The 19130-nt window shown below is 43.6% G+C and overlaps 1 protein-coding gene across 2 annotated transcripts in view; it reads right to left on the bottom strand.

Annotated features, from left to right (window-relative positions):
* LOC144088706 (transcription factor Sox-9-B-like) overlaps nucleotides 1-19130 on the bottom strand; it is a 62278-nt gene that overhangs the window by 42468 nt on the left and 680 nt on the right. For both annotated transcript variants that reach the window (XM_077619307.1, XM_077619308.1), the window contains exons 2-3: nucleotides 10336-10456; nucleotides 9136-9248 (exon numbers count right to left, since the gene is read on the bottom strand). The gene's annotated coding sequence lies outside the window, so the exon portion shown is untranslated. The remainder of the gene's footprint in view (nucleotides 1-9135; nucleotides 9249-10335; nucleotides 10457-19130) is intronic.

Genomic DNA, 19130 nt, shown 5'->3' with positions numbered 1-19130 from the left:
GGGGCCTCAAAAAGGAAGATGGATGTCAAACGGTTGTTTTTTTTAGTTCACCCGTGAGACAAAAGTCACTCGCTCTGGAAGAGAGCATGAAATAAAACAAAAATGTAGTCCCACAGTTAAAATCAAGTGGGTTTTAAAAAAAAAAGGCTTTAAAGATGTTCAAACTTGACTTCAAGATGGACTTTAACATATGTTTGTTCTTGGTTTCTGATCAAAGTAGCATTAGTAAAACGAGAGAACAACGGGCTAGATTAGCATCTAAAAGCTTTTCAGATAATTAGTTTTTAAAAAAAACTCTTGAAAAAGTACGACTTATAGTCCAAAAATACGGTAATAGACAACGTAACCCAATTTTTGGTTCCTCAAAAGAGCGCTAATTACCAAATCTCTTTGTGGAAGTTGCCCTACTTAATTTGACTGCACTCACAGTTTATTTAGTCATTAGAAATAGTCAGTTATTAATTTTCCCCCTCACGTAAAAATACATAAAACTCCGCTTTCAACGAGTGATCAACAATGTCCGCCAGATTAAAAACAAAGTGAAAACCATCTTTGGGAAAGCACAAATTGACAGATTTCCCTTCATATTTGAAAAAAAAACCAAAACGGCATCCCCGTCACGCCAAATAATTTCACCTCGTTACCTGAATCGGCGTGTAAATAAAAGTCTTTTCCAGCCACCCGCTGCTTTAACAACACCCGCCTACAATGAACCCCCTTGAGACTGTAAGCCCTTGTGCGTGGGCCCTCGGGGTCGAGCCCGGGGTTAGTGCGACCCCCCGCCCCAACCCGACCCGCTACACCTCGCCGATCATTAACGATAGCCAATATGCCTCCTGTTGTGTTTTCTAGCTCCGCCCCCTCTCACTCGGGATTTATGGGGTGACCCGGAAAGTTTACAATGTGTCCCGCGTTGCAGGAAAACGCTTTTTTGACAGGCACGCATCACGCTGCTCGCCATTGGTACGGATTTACACGTCGGTTGCCATTGACGACGACAGATGTCAAACAAAGTCTACTGGCAGCCCTTTTAGATTCAAGCGAGTAGCGTCAAGTCAAAAACGTACTTTATACGTTGATAAAAGTGGGATTTAAACCAGATTCGTTCCAAAAACAGCGGCAAAAGTGACCATTTTTCCACGATATATATTTGGATTTGTCATTAGGCGCCGTACAATCGCAGCGTTCTTGTTTTTTTTTTTCTCGCTGCACGCGCCAATGTTGACTTTGCGGTTTGGGCCAAATTGGACCGTGCCTGGCTCCAGCTGGCTACGTTTCCATGGTAACCTTTAGCCTTATCGGCGAAGGGTGTCGCCATACAATAAGCTCATTCACCTTCGCCGCGCTTTTTTGCGTCCTCGTAAAAAGCGGACTTTTCGTGAAACGAATTCGTCGACGTGACGAAAGGTGCTCGTTCGCTCCTAAATGATTTGATTCATTGACGTCGAAATCGCGTTTCGCCGCCGTCGACGTCGAAATCGTCGACTTTCGGGGCCGTCGACGGCATTAAACGGAAGAGCCTGGCGAGTTGCGACTATTTCGGGGCATTGAAAAATGGCAATGTTTTAATTAGCGCGGCGGGCAAACATTTTCAGCAGGAAATTGGCAACTTTTCAGGCACGTCAGGACGTAAAGAGTAAGTTTGTGCGGGGCTTTTTCTGCCGCGCCAGCAGAAAAAGCAACGGCGCCCCTTCACGGAAAGTGGAGATGATGGACGTGACGCGTCAGCGGCCGTAACGCCCTCGGAGAGCGACGCCGGTGGCCTTTACAAGAAGGTCTTTCGGCAAATCACTCACTGGACAAATATACAGCAAAAAAGTCACTATAGACTGCAAAGCGGCTTGTCCATCACGCCACACATGCTTCCTTTTCCCCCCCCCACAAAAACGCACACAAACCACAGTCATAAAAATCTACATTTTGGCCTTCTTTTTTTTCATCCATCATAAAAACGTCCATCTTCGTCAGGACAGAATGATGAATTACAATCTAGTCATTTTGGAAACTGATATTTTCCTCATTTTTCAAGCTTTTGTTTCATTACACTTTCTTCTTTAGCTTTTGTCATTTTTCCTACATACGGGTACAAGTAATCTGCTGTCGTTTTAAGCGAAAAGAGGTTCATCGAGAACCAGTGGTGTGCCGTCAGGGCCTTCAAGGCCTTCTCTGCTGGCCTAAGAAATATCTGAATCACAGACTGATGTTAATTATATTTTGTCCATGAATACTTATTAAATAATTCCAAATTGTCTGTCAGCTCCCTTTCATTGCTTTCCCCCTGGTTGAACTGCTTCCAGATATGTGTTTTCATATTGAAGCATTTAACCAATCACATTTCAGCCATTATTTGTTGCCAGGATCAGAAATCTGCCTCAAGGCCTTCACAATCAGTTCTGCAGGCTCTATTGCAACTATGATTGGCTAGTTATAGAGTGGACTAGCCAGAGCTACCAAGCTGCAGTAGAGGTTTTATAGCCATAAAATAGTTTTTGAGGGTTGGATTGATTCCGATAGAAGGCGCTACTAGAAAATGCACGGACCGCCACTGTCAAGAACATAAACGGCTTGCGTAAATGGGTAAAAATTGCATCAACTATTAAACCAAGAGGAATTTTATGAAGGCCTCTAGAAACTTGCGGCTATTGGCACCCCCCTGGTGTTGCCCATTGATAAATCCGCCACTGTTTGAATAACCACGTTCAATAAAGAGCGCAATTCAATTCAAAGTAAAAACAAGGCCCTGTACTTGATGCAAAGAAATACTGACAGGCATTTTATGCATAGTCTGAACGTAAACTGCACTTAACTGTATATCTAACTGTAACAGGAATTCCTTCAGTGCTTTATAAGCCTGGCAGGCCGCCAGGCTTCCACTGCCCCCCCCCCCAAGTCAGGCTAAAACATTGCTCAAAATAAGAGTAAAAGAAGGATACATATTTTAACCGTGTCTGGTAATATGGTTGACAGCGCAATGGCGACACCTTATGGTTGGTATGTGAAGATTTAGAAGGATTCTTTATGCCGAGTTGTATATTTTACTTTGGTAGTTAGAGACTGTACCTTTTTGTAAGGTTGTACATTGAAGTATTGTTAAAATATGGCTTGCAAAGTCCTATTTCAAAAACTGCGGTCAAATAAACATGATCCTTTTTAGCAAATCGTAGCTCATTTGTTGTCGGCGACTGCCAGAGACCTCCAATGTCAATAAAATTGGATTTTCGGCAGATTTATTGAGCACAAATAATAAAAGCAGGCAAAAGACAAGCGCACTTCCTGCGGGTCTTCCCTCCTCTTGACCCCCCGGCGCTCTCCGGGTCAACGTAATCTGGACAAAGTCCATTTCCGAGAGAGAGCGCGAGACTCCCTGGTCCGTTTTGGCTGTTTACAAATCCCTCCTCCGCTAATTTAAAGGCACGCTCTCCCCGTCACCTGCTGAACTTCACGTCCCGAGGACCCGGATGGGAAGTGCCACGGGTCAGAGGTGACCGTCTGGCCCCTAACTTATCAAAGCTGTGTTTATTTAAAGTCTACGCTACGACAACAAACAGAGCGGGCCGGGTTCCGAGGCAAGTGGCGAGCCGGGGACGGAGCGGGCCGGCGGCCTTTTTCGGGGCACGCGTCAGCGTTGTCGCTCTCAATCCGGTTGACGTGGGCTCGCCGAGCTCTGGAATACTGTAAGGGCAATTTTCCCGGCCGCCTTGTGACGGCGGGGGAGCGAGGGCCAACGGGGAAAAGTACTCCATGATGGCCACTTGATTGAGTATCTACAGACGCTTTTTTTTTTTCTTAAATGCACCAAGATTGCCAAAATCCGGCCGGTGGGAGACGGAATCTCGAAAGAATCCCACCGAGTCGCAGACTATCTTTCACTTATGAGGTGTCTCGGTCCAAAAGGATTGGATTATTATTCTATAGCACATGTGGGAAAGTAAATCATGAGTGGCGACTTTCTGTTTTAGGATCAAATTAAAATGAAGAGTATAGATGTATATTAAATTTCCTGATTTTCCCCCTTTTAAATCAATCATTGTCATTTTTTTAATCCATTTTTTCTGTGTTTTTAGTTCAAAAATCATGTTGTAAAATCGAAAAATATATTTAAAAAAGCTAAAATAAACATTGTTTTAGATCTATAAAAAACGGAATATTCAGGGCTTTTAATCCAGTTCTTTTAATCCATTTATTTAAAAAATATCTAAATATTATATCTAAAATGGTCTGGCCCACGTGAAATCAAGTTGACGTTAACGCGGCCCGCGAACCAACCGAGTCTGACACCCTTGGTCTATAGCCTCCAAGCAACTAAAGGTGTTAAAAAAATAAAAATAAAAAATATTTAAAAATCAATTCGGCAATATTACATTACATGGCTCTTGTATTGCTTGACTTGTATATTTTACTGCTCTGCACGCCATTTTACATTTGTATTACACTCCCTCCTAACCGCTGTAGAGCCTAAAACCATTCTTCGACAACCCGCCCAACTTCCACCCGTGACTTAAAAATGAGCAAAACGTGAAAAAATCCACCAATAATATCATCTAAACTGCATAACTTATATGATCCGATGGTAATGCAATGTCAAAAACGGATTTTTTTCCAATCAAAAGGTATCATTGTTCATGTCATGCTTAGCAATCTCCCAAAAAAAAACAATAAGTGAAGTAAAATTGTCAGTTGTTCGAGTGACCCAACTTGACCCGGCTTTGTTTTCCCAAGCAGCCACCACACACGAGGTGTCAAGGATGTGCTCCCTTCGGTTTATTTACTCTGCGTGTGGCCTTCCAAACATGCTATTCTTAAAGCAAAAAGTGACTGCTTGAAACACGAAACAAGGAGCATCACGTTTGGCCAAATCGGGCCATGTTTGTGCTGCAAAATGCCGGCGTGGGAAAACCTCCCTATCGAAAAACTAGCTGACAACATAATAATACGAGCGGGCGCTACCGTGCGTCCTCGCCGGGGCCCGATCTGCATCGCTACGGTACGCAGATGGAAGTGTGTGGGGGGATTGGGGGGCTCGGGTCGGAGGTGAGGCGCCGTTGGAAAGGCAGAATTTTGCATAAGTTCCCCTTTGTGCATGTCAGTGAAGGTCAATGCGTGACTGTATGCCAAACAAGGCGTGTGGCCTCGAGCTTACAAAAATCTTGCTCAACTGGCAATTGATGGGCGTCCAATTCATCTGGATTGGGGAGGTCGGGCGGTATGTCTTGTGCGCTGATTATTTTCTAGTAAAAAGGAGCAGCGATGTATTGCTTCGTATCTAAAAAAATCCCAAGAATCGATACTCGTTGCTAGCAAAATTTTGAATTTGAAATGCGTCAAAATGTTATCCTTATTAACGGCATGAGACGACCAATCTATTTGAACTGGGCGACCTGGCAGCGAAAGAACGGACATCTACTCGCGGCAGCAGAAAAGTGAAAAGAGCTCGTTTATTAATATAATTTCATTATCGGAGAATAATTTTCCGGCCCGTATAATATCATATAAAAGCAAACCAGTCTGCTTGTCTTTTTTTTACATTTCTGCCCGCTACATTTGCACAAAAACCACATGTAGACACGCAACTTAAATGAATGACTTAGATCAACAAAAAGGATACATCGGGAAAGTCCATATTGACACAAGAAACATAACGTGGTGTATCTCGCTTGGGTCACTTGATATTCTCCTCGTTAATTTCTCCGTAACTGCGAGAGAACTGACAGAAAGACATTTGCCTTGGCCCCGCCCCCCCCACTTAACCTATGTTTGTGTTTTAAGCCGACTACGTTTTATACCCGTAATTGTCTGGGACGTCCACTTCTTGGCAACATGTGGTCTCCATTACATAAGAGAGACATTTTCCTCAATCCATAATGAATGTGGGATCATAAAAAGCTTCGTTTAATACGAGTAGAATAGACGTACTAAGCACTTGGTTTATTGAAACGGGGTAACAAGGTCAGTCCCGCTTTTCCATGCCGCTGTCATGTCTTTCTTTCCTACTGTACGTACGGGAGCAAAAACTTGACATTTTTCAATACGGGTGCCCTAAAACCTGAATTTTCTGAGTGAAGATGGAGTGCAGAATTTTTTTATCCGCGGTCACCTGGGTCGTTTTTTCGCCCCCTGCCGACAATAGCGGCCAATGAGTTACCAAGGAAGCCCGAAACCAAGATAAAGCCGCATGAAAATGCCCCCAAATTAGCAAAAACTGACCAATGAACAGGAAGCAGGCCAAAAATAAATGGCAAAATGATCCAAAAATTACACTGAGTGCCCTTTAAGTACGCTACAAGGTCAAGAAAGTGACGCAAAATGAACTCATTTTGCCTAAACTGGACGCTCAACGTTAAGCCCCTCCCACTCAAAAGCCGAAAATAAACCGGTCCGGCCCACACGAGATCCCGTTGGCCCGCCGACCAAATCGAGTTTGACACCCTTGGTTTTGGATGCGGACAGCAAGGCCCGGTTCGGCCCGGCCCGGCCTTTCGGCACCTCGCCGCCCGCAGAAAGGGCTTCTTTGTTGACGCCCGAAGGGAAAGGGGCGGGGTCGCGACGGTGACGTCCGGTCAAGACCGCGCTTCCATTAGCGAGCGGGCGGCGAATAGCGCAGGATTGTGACGGAGAAAGCGCGTGTGCTATTTACACAAGGAGGAAGAGAAAATTGTCCCTCCCATGGCGTCCAGACACAAGAGCACTTTCATAACTGGCTTCTTTACGGCAGCTTGATTGACAGACGGTGGCCGTTCATAAAAGTTGTGTGGCCCCTTCTCGCTGAATACGAACCAATATACGACATTCTTTTTCATTATTAGGTTGGATGCCTCAAGAGAAAATTTACGATTAAAGAGCGAATAAGGGAGCATGTATAGTTGAGGGTTAGGGTGTTATACAAGTACGTGTTTATATATAAAATAAAGATAGCAGGCATATTTTTCGTCACTGTAAATCACGTTAGCCAAAGAATACACAATGAAAGGAGAAGTATTGGTCATACAGTCTTCCCTCGAATATCGCTGTGAATTTTAGATTGGATTAGATAATTTTATACATCCTGTATTTGGGAAATTTAATTGTCACAGTAGCAAGAGGGTGAGAATACAGACACAGGAAAATAAATAGGTAATAAATAATTTAATACATTAATTAATTAAATAATTAATAAATAATGTAGACCAGACATGGCCGTGATCATCGAAAAATCGCAAAGTAAAATAGCCCCTATTATAACTTTTTTTTTTCTTCAGTGCTGAGTTCTAGTAGCAAAAGTGGCTTCCATTTTTATGAATTTAAAAAGAATTAATAGTGGGGGAAAAATCGCAAAGTAATGAATTTGCAATAAGTGAAGCCGCGATAATCGAGGGATTACTGTATTAGTCTCAATTCTGAGCGGCAATTTTATTAACTGATCAGAAACCAAGAAAGAAATCCCATAATTATCCCACAAGGTAAGGATAGTAACTTTTAGTACGCTTTTGAGGGGGATAGCCTATAGCCAAAAAACACAACATAACAAATATACTCCAGTGCAACTTCTAAGACGCGGACGCTATCAAAAATTGTGAGACTTAATATATTCTGGGAAATACAGTCACTAAAACGACATGTTGAAGTGGACCAAACCGATTTGACGGCAAAAATGATTGCAGCGAACTTACTATCATTTCTTTTTACTTCCACACATGAAACAGCCCATTGGAAACCCAATAACATTCGAAATAACGATTTATTTAGCCTGACAATAATAACGAAGCAGCTTGATGCCATTTTATGGCCGATACCTAAACCTTAATTAGTCTTTAGGGGACTCTCGCCGTCAAGTGGCGGCGTCCCAGCAAACGCGCCACCTTTTCGAGGCTAAGAAACAATCAATTGAGAGTTAACGAAGCCAGTCCCGGGGCTCCCGGGGGGCCCCCGATAATAAGGGTGAGATGCCATTGCGAGCGGAAAAGCTCCCCGGTAGCAGGGCGCGCTGTTTTTATGGGGGTCACAATGATGGGGAGGAGAAAGTGCACCCGATTTTTCTCGCCAGAACCTCTCACCTTTTCCCGTAAACCCTTACGAGCGACTCGAGCGCTCAATGTCGCGAAAAGGTCAGGTGTTTTGAGGCAAACGGGTCTAAACGACCAGTCCGTACTGACTGGCGCCGCTACGGAAACAGATTGGACGCCAATGGCCGTCCGATCGGTTCAATGCGTTTTCTTAACACGGGCGAGATTTTGAAGCGCCGCCGCTACGGCTAACGCTACCGGAGGACAAAGACGGCCTTCATGCGGCGTTCATTCGGCCCGAGAGAGCGCTTCTGGTTTCGCGTGTCTGGCAAGGAGAAGGTGGCGGCCAACGCCGAGCTTATTTACAGACTTGACGTTGAGCGAATTGTACGCCGTCCTTTGCTTCTCGTCAACACGCGAACGCACGCAAGCAGACGTCCTTACTGGGTTTCTATAATGAGCGAGACAAGGCCACGATCCAGGCCAGCCACGCCGGCTGTAATAAGGAAACATCCGCCGCGCCTAGGTGACGTGCAATTTAGTCCGGAGGCCCCGGCAAAAACAGCGTGTGGTCTTGTCATGTTAGCGCTACGCCGGGGGATACGGCCTGAAAATATCCTCTCGTTTCAGGCTGAGGAAACGGGGAATACTTGTTAAGGCTTGGTTAATCTTTGCCCTAAACACCAACTAGTTTTACACACCATTTAAATGATAGGAAGGTGGCAAAGGGTATTCAAAAAAAAATGGAAAAAAAAAAATCTATCCCACTGATGACATTTTCATGGCTAAGGACGTGCAACATTACGGAAAACGTTAGGGAGACTCGTTGACTTTATCGTGTGGTAGGATACGGAATTCAAAGTGGGACAAATTTACCATACACGATTAAACCGGGTCACCATAACACGGTGCAAATGACTGCGAACACAGAAGCATCTCAACATCGAATGTCAGGCAGCTAACGAATGGAAAATATGACTGTACACTACAGCAAGCGTAATGATTAAAAACTAAAAAGTCATCTGAAAATATGCAAACTGCTACTTTTAGCGACGCCGCTGTGTTTCACTTCCCTCGTTACCAACCGCCTATCATTTGTCAACGGTCAAAACAGTCTTTCAGTACATCGTTTTGATCAAAAAATTCAAGTACTTACCGACTGCTCCGCTTCCTTCTATTCACGTATTTGTTCCACTTCCTTCCATCCACGTATTTCGCCGCTTGGACGGACGGGAAAAACAAAAATCGAGGCTTCCATCAGCCATGTTCCTGCGGGAGCAATTCCAACACGACATAATATTAAACATTGTTCCTTACACAACAACAACAACAATTGTTAATTCCCCCCCAAAAAGCCACCGGAGGCTCGTTTTTATTTACTTGCGTGGGCGTGAGGGAATTGAATCTCCGGGAAGAAAATCCCGAATTGATAACAAGCGGCTGGAATGGATGTTGGTTTTACATTATGCACATTTGGGCACTGTACAAGCGCGCACGCGTCCGCCATCATCGTCAGTCCGCTTGACAGATCGCTTTCCAAGGTGGGGGGGATTTGGGGGGGATCCCTTAAGGAGACCGGTCCTCAATTGAAAAAGGGAAATGAGCGGAGACACTAATGACGTCGGAGGAGGGGGAAAGAGATCCCATATCCTTCAATAGAAAGAAGTCAGGCCTTCATGATGATTTGACCCAAAAATTCAATTCAATGCCTTTATTGGCGAGAAAAATTAGATTTAAAGCTTCGCCATAAAGAGCAGATAAATAATATATAAATAAGCGGTCAACAACATTGAATATCGCGGTTCATGTAGACCAATCATGGCCGCGATAAACAAAAAACAAAAAACGCAAAGTAAGACCACCCCCACAATACCACAATACATGTTTTCGTGCCTATACAGAAATAAAATTAGCAAAAAGTGTATATTAATTAAATATTACAGCTATAAGCATATCAACAAATGTAATGTATTAATATCTAAATATAATCTACATATATAGAAATGTAAATATGATGTAAAATTCTAATAATAAATAATATTTTAATTTTTTCATTTTAAAAACATTGTCGGCAAGCTCACAATAATTGCTAACAACGTATAAATCAAAAGACGGTAATGTATTAATATCTAAATTATATATATATATATATATATAAATTTTATATATATATATATATATATATATATATATATATATAAATTTTATATATATATATATATATATATATATATATATATATATATATATATATATATATATATATATATATATATATATATATATATATGTATGTATGTGTATGTATATGTATGTGTATATATATATATATATATACTTTAAATATTGTACTCACAGTGAAAATAGTTCCTCTCCGCTTGATGAAAATCCCCAAAAACTGGTTAATGGGAGTTTTAGTCCAAGTCCTTTGTCTTCTTGTGCCAATGGGTCCATTGTCCGTGATATTCTAGGGATTACTGTAGATAAGCAACATAAATAAGTAGTCATCAACATAAGTATATAATCACATCAATAAGGGGTCACATAAATAATTAGTCAGGTACAAAATGTGACTATATAGTGGTTAGCAGCCTATGGAGTTTTAGTACAAGATAAGAAATGAGTCTAGATGAGGTCGTCCTCGGCGCAAAACTCGACTTGAGTATCGTGACGGCTGTCAAATAATCCTGACAAAGGACAAATCGGGGGTTAGCAGTGAAGTGACACTGACGTGTGGGACAGGTTGACGGTCTAGAACGCTTTTTCAAGGAGGAATTGCTAAGGAAGAATAAACGCAATTAAAAAATAAAGGTGGACTCCGTTTATTAGCGTGATTAAAATGACAAACGGGCCACAAAGCGGCGGGATAAATATCCCGATGGTCGCGTGGCCACATCTCGGCGCGAGGTTAACGGGTTCCCCATTTCTATTTTAGTGGCGCACGGGGAGTCGGGGGGCCCGCGGCAGACAGCGCGGCGCTGCCGGCTCCCGGCGACGTTAACCCAACGCCGCCGGCCGAGGGCTCTCGCGCCGTCCGGGACCCCCCGCGGGCACCGTCCCACTTTCGGCTGTCAAAACAGCGCCGCTTCTGACATTGATAAATGGCCTTGTCCGTCCAATATGAATTTGGCCAGCGCCAGGACGGCTTTATTTGTACAGCGGCGCAGATTAGACAATTGAGAATCCACAACTTTATGTGCTGGAAATTCTCCTGGTACTCCTCAAGGTAACAAGATCCCAAAAGTCTTGTTTTTTTTTTAAGACGGGAACAAGCGGGGTGAGCCGTGCTAGCGCGGCGGGGGTCAATGGCGCGCACGTCTCGTCAGGCTCGGGAAGCGCTTTCCGGCGCGATGACAAGGCGGGGGTGGCTGGGGGGGATCCCTATTCGGGAGGAAAGAGACCACGCGCGTCGCTCCCGCCTTGGCGAGGACGGTGATTGGAGGCCAAAGCAAACAGTTGATCGGCGAGGGTCCGACGCCACAATCCCGATTCCCGCGCGAGGGCACCCGATCGGACTCGGTGATTGCGGACGACAAAGAGGCCGATTCAGGCGGCAGAATTTGGATTGGGAATCATTTAAAAAACAACAACAACAGATCTATCTGTGCATTGTTAGCTTAGTTATTGTTAGCATTTTTCATTACCTGAATTGTAGTCAAATGCTTATTAGCACATATTTGTCAACCTCGGCCAATTGCGCCCCTTATTAATGATTGCAATTCCCCTTATTAGCGATAAAAATAAATAAATGCAACGCGGCACATATTTACTCAGATAGGACGCACGTAAAAGTGTAAAATTTTCTCAAAGGGGACGGGGTGCCCAATCAGTCGGTGCACTAAATTCAAGATTCTGTACATGTCGCTGTATGACACTGACAGCTTGACTGTCTGGGTATATTGCTTGCTGACGCGCTATATTTATATAGTGAAAAGGCAGACGTGACTGATGCGAGTGTGCATATCATGCTTAACGCACGACAACATTAGCAGTCGACGATGACGTTTTTGTCTGCTACCAGTGACTGAGACGACCTGGATTAGAGCCGAAAATGGGTAAAACAAGATCGCTTTTACAAAAAAAACTTACCGTATTTTCACGACTATAAGGCGCACCGCATTATAAGGCGCACCCTCAATGAATGGCACATTTTAATTTTTTTTCCCATATATAAAGCACACTGGGTTATAAGGCGCCCTGTCTATTTTGGAGAAAATTTAAGACTTTTAAGTGCGCCTTATAGTCGTGAAAATACGGTACTTAAAAAAATCCCGTACAAAAGTAAACAATTTGAAATGATCAAAAAACTTTTAAAATACAGGGGAAAACGTAAAAGGTATGTTAGCATCCTAAGTAAAAGATTTGCGCAGGATTATTTTGCCGACACCTTTCGCGCTTTGACGCCCTTCAAAAATGTCGACTTTGCTTCTAACGTTCACCAACGTGGCCCAAAACAGAAACAAAAAAAACCCAATTCCAATGGGGGCAAATTTAAGGTGAAAGTTGGGGTTAAGGTCAGGAACTTCACCATCTTTCTGGATGAAAAAAAATCCCCCACCTGGCACGATGGCTAGAGTTATTATAGCTGTCAATGGTCACCAAAGGGTTAAAACCCATGTTTTCACACTAGCTTTTCACAATACGAGAGGCCACGTCAAATTATGAGCGAAGTCATAAAAATACACTCTTCATAAAAGGCCTTGATTGCTCCCGACTGTGGAGTGCGTATAACAACCAGAGGAGCTTCGTGTTGTCACAAGACGCTGTTTATTTGGCTTGTTAATTTGCCAAAATGATTCCCATCTGCTAAAAAGTGATTGTTGTGCTTCTTATAAAAACGCTTGGGCCAGAAGCGTTGATGAATTGAGCGCCGTCCTGCGGCCAATTATCTTAATCCCGGCCCGTTTATTATTATTTTGGACTCCAGACGCCTGGTCGAAACCGCGGACTAAGTAGTCATAAAATGAGGAAACGCCGCAATGGGCCAATCACTTGATTGTTGCGTTAATTGAACCAAGCGGACGCTATTTGTGTTTTTTTGGTTTTCGGTCAAGGGGACTCCTCGTTCATCATTCCGTTTCCCTTTCGGATTCAGGCTGAATTTTTCGGTTTCTCCGCCTACCAAAAACATGCTAGGCCAAGGGTGTCAAACTCGGATTGGTTCGCGGGCCGCATTAACGTCAACTTGATCTCATGTGGGCCGGACCATTTTAGATATAATATTTAGATATATTTTTTTCAAAATCGGATTAAAAGAACTGGCTCAAAAGCCCTGAATGTTCAGTGTTATAGATCTAAAACAATGTTTAGTTGAACTTTTGTTCCTCAGTAAGGGAAAACACATCTTAATCATTTGTTTTTAATTTCAAAAGGAAACAAAATATATATTTTTCAATTAAGTTGAATATCGAAGTGGAAAACAGATTTTTTTAAAATATATTTTTAGATTTTACAAAATAATTTTTGAACTAAAAACAGAAAAAAATGATTAAAAAATTACAATTATTGATTTAAAAGGGGGAAAATCAGGAAACATAATATACATCTATAATCTTCATTTTAATTTGATCCTAAAACAAAAAGTCCGCTCTCATGATTTCCTTTTTCGGGCCGCACAAAATGATGCGGCGGGCCAGATTTGGCCCACGGGCCACCACTTTGACACCTGTGTGCTAGGCTAACTGTAAGCTAATCTGTCCCTGGGTACGAGTGACGAACAAACGCAGTTTTAAATGGACTTTTTCGGGATGACGTTTCCACGTGGCGGTCATTTTTTTTTCTCCCCGTCCAGCTGGAATTGAACAGTAGCGTTGCAGGAAATTCAATTTCCGCCGGCGCTTTACGTGTGGGATAATAGCTTCTCCCAGAAGCCCGCTCCCTCCCGACTCGGGCCTCCACCTGTTTTGCCGGCCCGGCCTGCCTCGTGTCAGTCACCTCGTAACGCTGACAACGCCGCCGCGCCGGGCGTCAATGAGCGCATTCACCCGCGTGGCGTCCTGTCCTGGCTAATCATTTGGGCAACTGGTAAGTCGTGAGCCGTGGTGGCCGCTTCATAACGCCTTATTGTAGCTCACGCTCCAAACACAATCGATTATTTGTTTGGGAAACGGCCAACGATTGGACGAAACCAGGGCCGCCGACACCAAATAAATGTGCCAAACGGGGCGATGGCATCGGCGAGGCTATTCTTACGCCTGGTGGATAAAACAAGCGTTTCTGTTGTCAACGTCGAGGCTAAACAGATGTAAAGAAAGAGCGCTGGCGGGCGGCGGCGGCTATTCCGATCAGGCAAATTCAATTGACTAAGTGAGTTCCTGCCAATCGCTTTTGGGAAAATAACTGTACAAGATCAGAATGTTTTTCAAACTTTAGTGAAGAGAATGTCTTTTAGGAGAAGTTAGCATCCAACTTGAGGCTGAAATCAAATACATAATAAAAACAAATATGCGAATAAAAGTTCAATCAAAGAACATACGTCGCCTCAGCAGCCAAGTTAAAAGCATCGGCATATTTATGAAAACTTATTCGCGGGGGTGCTGTATTTTTTCTGTTTGTTTTTGTTTAAAAAGCTGCTTGTAAAATCTACAAATAAATAAATATACAAATATTTTCTGTTTTCCACTTTATTATTATAATATTAAAAATATTTACTTTCCTTTTGAAATGAAAAACAAATGATTGAAAGATATTTTCCCTTACTAATGAAAAAAATCTCAAATCAACATTGATCCACAGATTTTTAAAAATGCAAAATTTACTCTTTTTCCTTTTTAATAAAAGGTTTAAAAATATGATATATTTAATATTTGCCCTCTTTTAAGATTTAAAAAATAAAAAATGTTTTTAAATCAACTACAAGAGAATATTTGCTATTAAGAGTCTCAAAGAGAAAATCCGTACTATCGTCTAAAAATGATCTATCAGTCGATCGGCACAATAGGAAAAACTGTCAATTAATTAATGGATTGATTTTGGCAGCCTAAGTTGGAAGACATAACGTCCCTCCGGATGAAACCAAAACGACGACAAAAAAATGATGGAGTAGACAAATAAGAATATTTTTTAAAATACTTTGAGAGCATATATGTTATAAATATAACGCATAGTATAGGAGTTGAGCGTATGTGGCCGCGGTGGAGCAGCCTGCCTCCAAAGAAAGGATCTTTTCATTCATGACAGAATGAATCAAATGCGCAATTTGGAGAATGTTGCTGACAGAAAATCAGTAAAGAAAATATTTGCACTTTCAGATGCTCGCCCTTTCCATACATGACGGCGAAAAACACAGAGCCACGCGTGTGCCCGGACCGCCAGGACCGCCCGCCCCCTACGCCGCACGTCAAGCCATTCGCCGCCGCTGACAACGATGGACGTCCAATCCATCTGGACTGGGAGGAGCCAGCGAACCAACGTTTGAGACAAAAACGACGCGAAAAGACGGCTATCCTTGCGAGACCGATAAGACGAACCAATGGACCGCCAAACGCACGCACATGTGGGAGGTATTGAGATTTTTGAGCTGGGGGCGAGGCCAAACTATTAAGGGAGCGTGGCGTAGTTAAGCGCCATTAGTGCCGTTGGGCTATTCAAAGTGATGGAAACGACAAGATTGAAGCAAGCCCTCTCATTGGAGAATTGCTTCAGTAAAAAAGGGGAAATCTGATAGCAGAAATCTCACTGGGCCTATTAGATGTGCTGAATTTAACAGCGAACAACGGGCATTTAGTTTGGGGGAGGCCGTTTATTAACTCCTCGGCCGCCATGGGTGGCAATAGATGACCGCTTTTTGGTTTCCAATTGAGTACAGGGAGTTGAATTGGACTTATATTTGACAATATATATGCAAATAATCTTAACAAAGTGCTGCTATCGAAATACAGGATTGTTTTGGTTCCAATTTCCTTTTAATGTGCATTTGATTATTAGCCAAGCTAGCTTTTCTAACTACTAGTGTCTTAGTTTTGCTTTTCATCTCTTTAGAGAATACTTGAAATAGTCCAATGTTCTAAATTTTTCACAATAATTTAGATTTGAGAAATGAGCTCGTATTGTGGCACTTTTGTTTTTACAACTTTCTAATAGTGAGTTAAAACATGTCATGCCGCCAGTGTTGCAATGCTATTAAAACTGGATGAGGTTGTTATTCCTGTAAATAGTTGTAAGCTTTGTACTGCATAAATGTCAGCGCATTAAAATAAGAAAGTCACTGAGAAGAATACGCAGATCCGAGATGCAAAAAGCAGATGTGCCTCCTTACGGAATCATATAAACACGTACAGTAGGATACAGTAGCGGCACGTCTCGTATTTCTTGCTCCGTCACCCCCCCACGCCGCGGGATCCCGAGTCACGACGGGGCCACGCCAAGTTTTTTTAGCCGTAAATTGCCGAGAACGGTGTCAAAGCCGTGTGGTTTTTCTAAAGCGACCTCCTCCACCGATGCCGTGTTTTGGGAATGGCTTCCAGCTGCTTCGCGGCCACGCCGAGGAGGTTTTCAACTACTACAAATGAGCTTAGCGCCTATTATGAGCTATAAAACGGACGATGAAACTTCAGCTAGAGCTGCGTCCTGCCATCCGACAATACTTCATTTCAAGCATTGTGACTGAAGATAGGCTTTTCTAGAAAAATGTTCCTGAACTCCCCTAGTTTTTGGGAGTCTCCGGCCCAGGTCACAGCAGGGCAATTTGTTCTGAAATGGTGTCAATGTTTAAGAACTCAAGTCGCTCTCCTTTGGAGGCTATCGGGGAAATCTGGGAGAACGGGCGGAGCACCTGATAACCTTTCAACCCTCGCTGCTGTCAGTCATACAAATAGTGGAAAGGGAGCGTGCGGGTGGGCGTGAAGGAATGAGTGGCGAAAAAAAAGCTTTTGGTGTGTATAACCTAAGTGGATATTCACATTGAACGCTTTGCAATTTTTTTGACATATTTAAAAATATGTTGGGAGGATTTGAGGGGGGAGCGTCAATTTGTTTTGCACAGTACGTCGTTACGGCTGTCAGAAAATGTAAGACAGCATACCGGAAAAATCAATTGTCAACAGGATAGCGTAATAATTTGGGGCTGCTTTGACGCTGCAGGACTTGGATGACTTGCTGCGATGACTTGCAACACCAAGCTATAGATATATTCACTTCATTAAATTGCGAATTACGCCCATTGCATATACATATGTTGTTTTTGGAGTACATTTCAAAAGTTGCCAAAGGATGATTGTAATTTACCGCATCATCTTTGAATTAACGACACTAACAGAACTAGCGGCAGAGGGCTAAGTGACTCGTCTTATCTGCATGTGGCCATTCCCTTGCAAGTGAGGACAAAGCATACATTTAGTCCATTTTCTTTCACTTTTTAGGGCAAAAACAGCATTAGAAGTGAAAACGTGTTTCTGCTCCTCGTCGTGATGACAAACAAAGAGCACGCCAATCCGCAATCACACGCTCATCTGTCGGCAGCTGCTGGTGAAGCGTGCGGACCGGCTCAGATGTTAATTACAGCGTGGAGCATTTCCCCTGCATCTGGAGAAGAGGTGCGCTCCCATTGGCCGTTGCGTCTACATGCCTGACTGTGAGCAAGTCCTACATGCTGAAGCCAAGGACTTTTTTGCCTGATAAATGGAGCCAGGCTGCCATCGAGAGATGAGCGGGGGTACTGCGGGAGTTGGACGAAGGGGGCAATTTTCCTCGTTGCAAGTATACTAGTAGGCCATGACGCGATTGCATCATGGCCTCCAGGCGGGTGTGCGTACATATTACAGCTAGTAACAAATTTTGCTAGCAGACCCAAACAAAAATTCGCAAGCAAGCGCTCCAATGGATTGGACATCTAGCGGCATGGATGACTTCAATAAGTCACACTGGCCGAGAATGCTGGCGTCCTGGGTTCAAATCCAGGTCAGTCCACCTGTGTGGAGTTTGCATGTTCTTCCCAGGCCTGCGTGGGTTTCCTCCGGGTACTCCGGTTTCCTCCCACGTTTCAAAAGACATGCATGGTAGGCTGATTGGACACTAAATTGCCCCTAGGTATGAGTGTGAGAGCGAATGGTTGTCTCTCTACTCGTGCCTTGCGATTGGCTGAACACCAATTCAGGGTGTCCCCTGCCTCTGGCCTGAAGTCAGCTGGGATAAGCTCCGGCACCCCCCACGACCCTAGTGAGGATAAAGTGGTTAAAAAAAATGAATGCTTGACCGAATGGCTGAGCGTGAACGCACTTTGTTGGATGGACATGTCCAAGTGAGCACAATTGAGCTGCCATTTCCTTTTCTCTTAACACAAAGCAACGGCGTTGACAGATTAACCCGAAACAGAAGTCGGTCGGGGGTGCGCAGTTTCCTCCCTCTGAGATTTGGGACGTCTCCACCCGGCCGCAGACGCGAGCGTTTCCTCGCGGCTCGGCTAAATAGGCTAACCGGGACCACGCTTCCCGTCGAGCCGTCGTCGCCTCTCGGCGGCCAAGCAAACAGAGCGTCGACGGACGGGGTCGGCGTCGAGGAGCTCTTCCACGTCACCCCCGCCAATACTCGCGTTTGTTGATGGAAGCTTGCTTACTGGAACGCACGTACCGTCGGGCACGTGTGAGCAACGGGAGGGCGACGACAACGCTACGCCTGGCGTTCTCAATAGACCCTTTCAAATGGGTGTCACAGTCCAAACGGCAGGCCGTCACTTTCAGGGCAGGCCGGTATTGACGGAAATGTTAGATTGGGGGCTAAAAAATTGCCTTTTCAGTGCTTTTTGTGTGCGTACGAATTCATGCGGGTTTTTGTTTGGTCATTGTAAGTAGGGATGTCCAAGATCTGATTGGGTGAAAAAGATTGGCCTTTAAAAAAAATGTAGCTTGTTTCATTTTTAACTTTTTAACTTTAGCTACCATTGACGGCGAGAGACATCCAGTCCAATTCGACTGTCAGTCAGATGCTAGCGGCCTTGAGCTAAATACTGGCTCATAAAGGGTTACGCTGACAATATAATGTCCATTTTTTCCAGAAAAAAAAATATGCTCACACATTCACTAAACAGAAGAAACGAAAGTGTTAAAAAGAAGGGAGTTTTTTTTTTTTCTGAGTGTGGCGCTATGAATCACTGATAACCCGCTTTGAACACGGTTACGCTATCGGACTTCTCCGTCAACGTGAGGCTATTATTTT

This window comes from Stigmatopora argus, chromosome 14 (assembly GCF_051989625.1).
Source record: "Stigmatopora argus isolate UIUO_Sarg chromosome 14, RoL_Sarg_1.0, whole genome shotgun sequence".
In the NCBI taxonomy this organism is placed as follows: Eukaryota; Metazoa; Chordata; class Actinopteri; order Syngnathiformes; family Syngnathidae; genus Stigmatopora; species Stigmatopora argus.
This window is presented reverse-complemented; position numbering and strand designations above follow the sequence as displayed.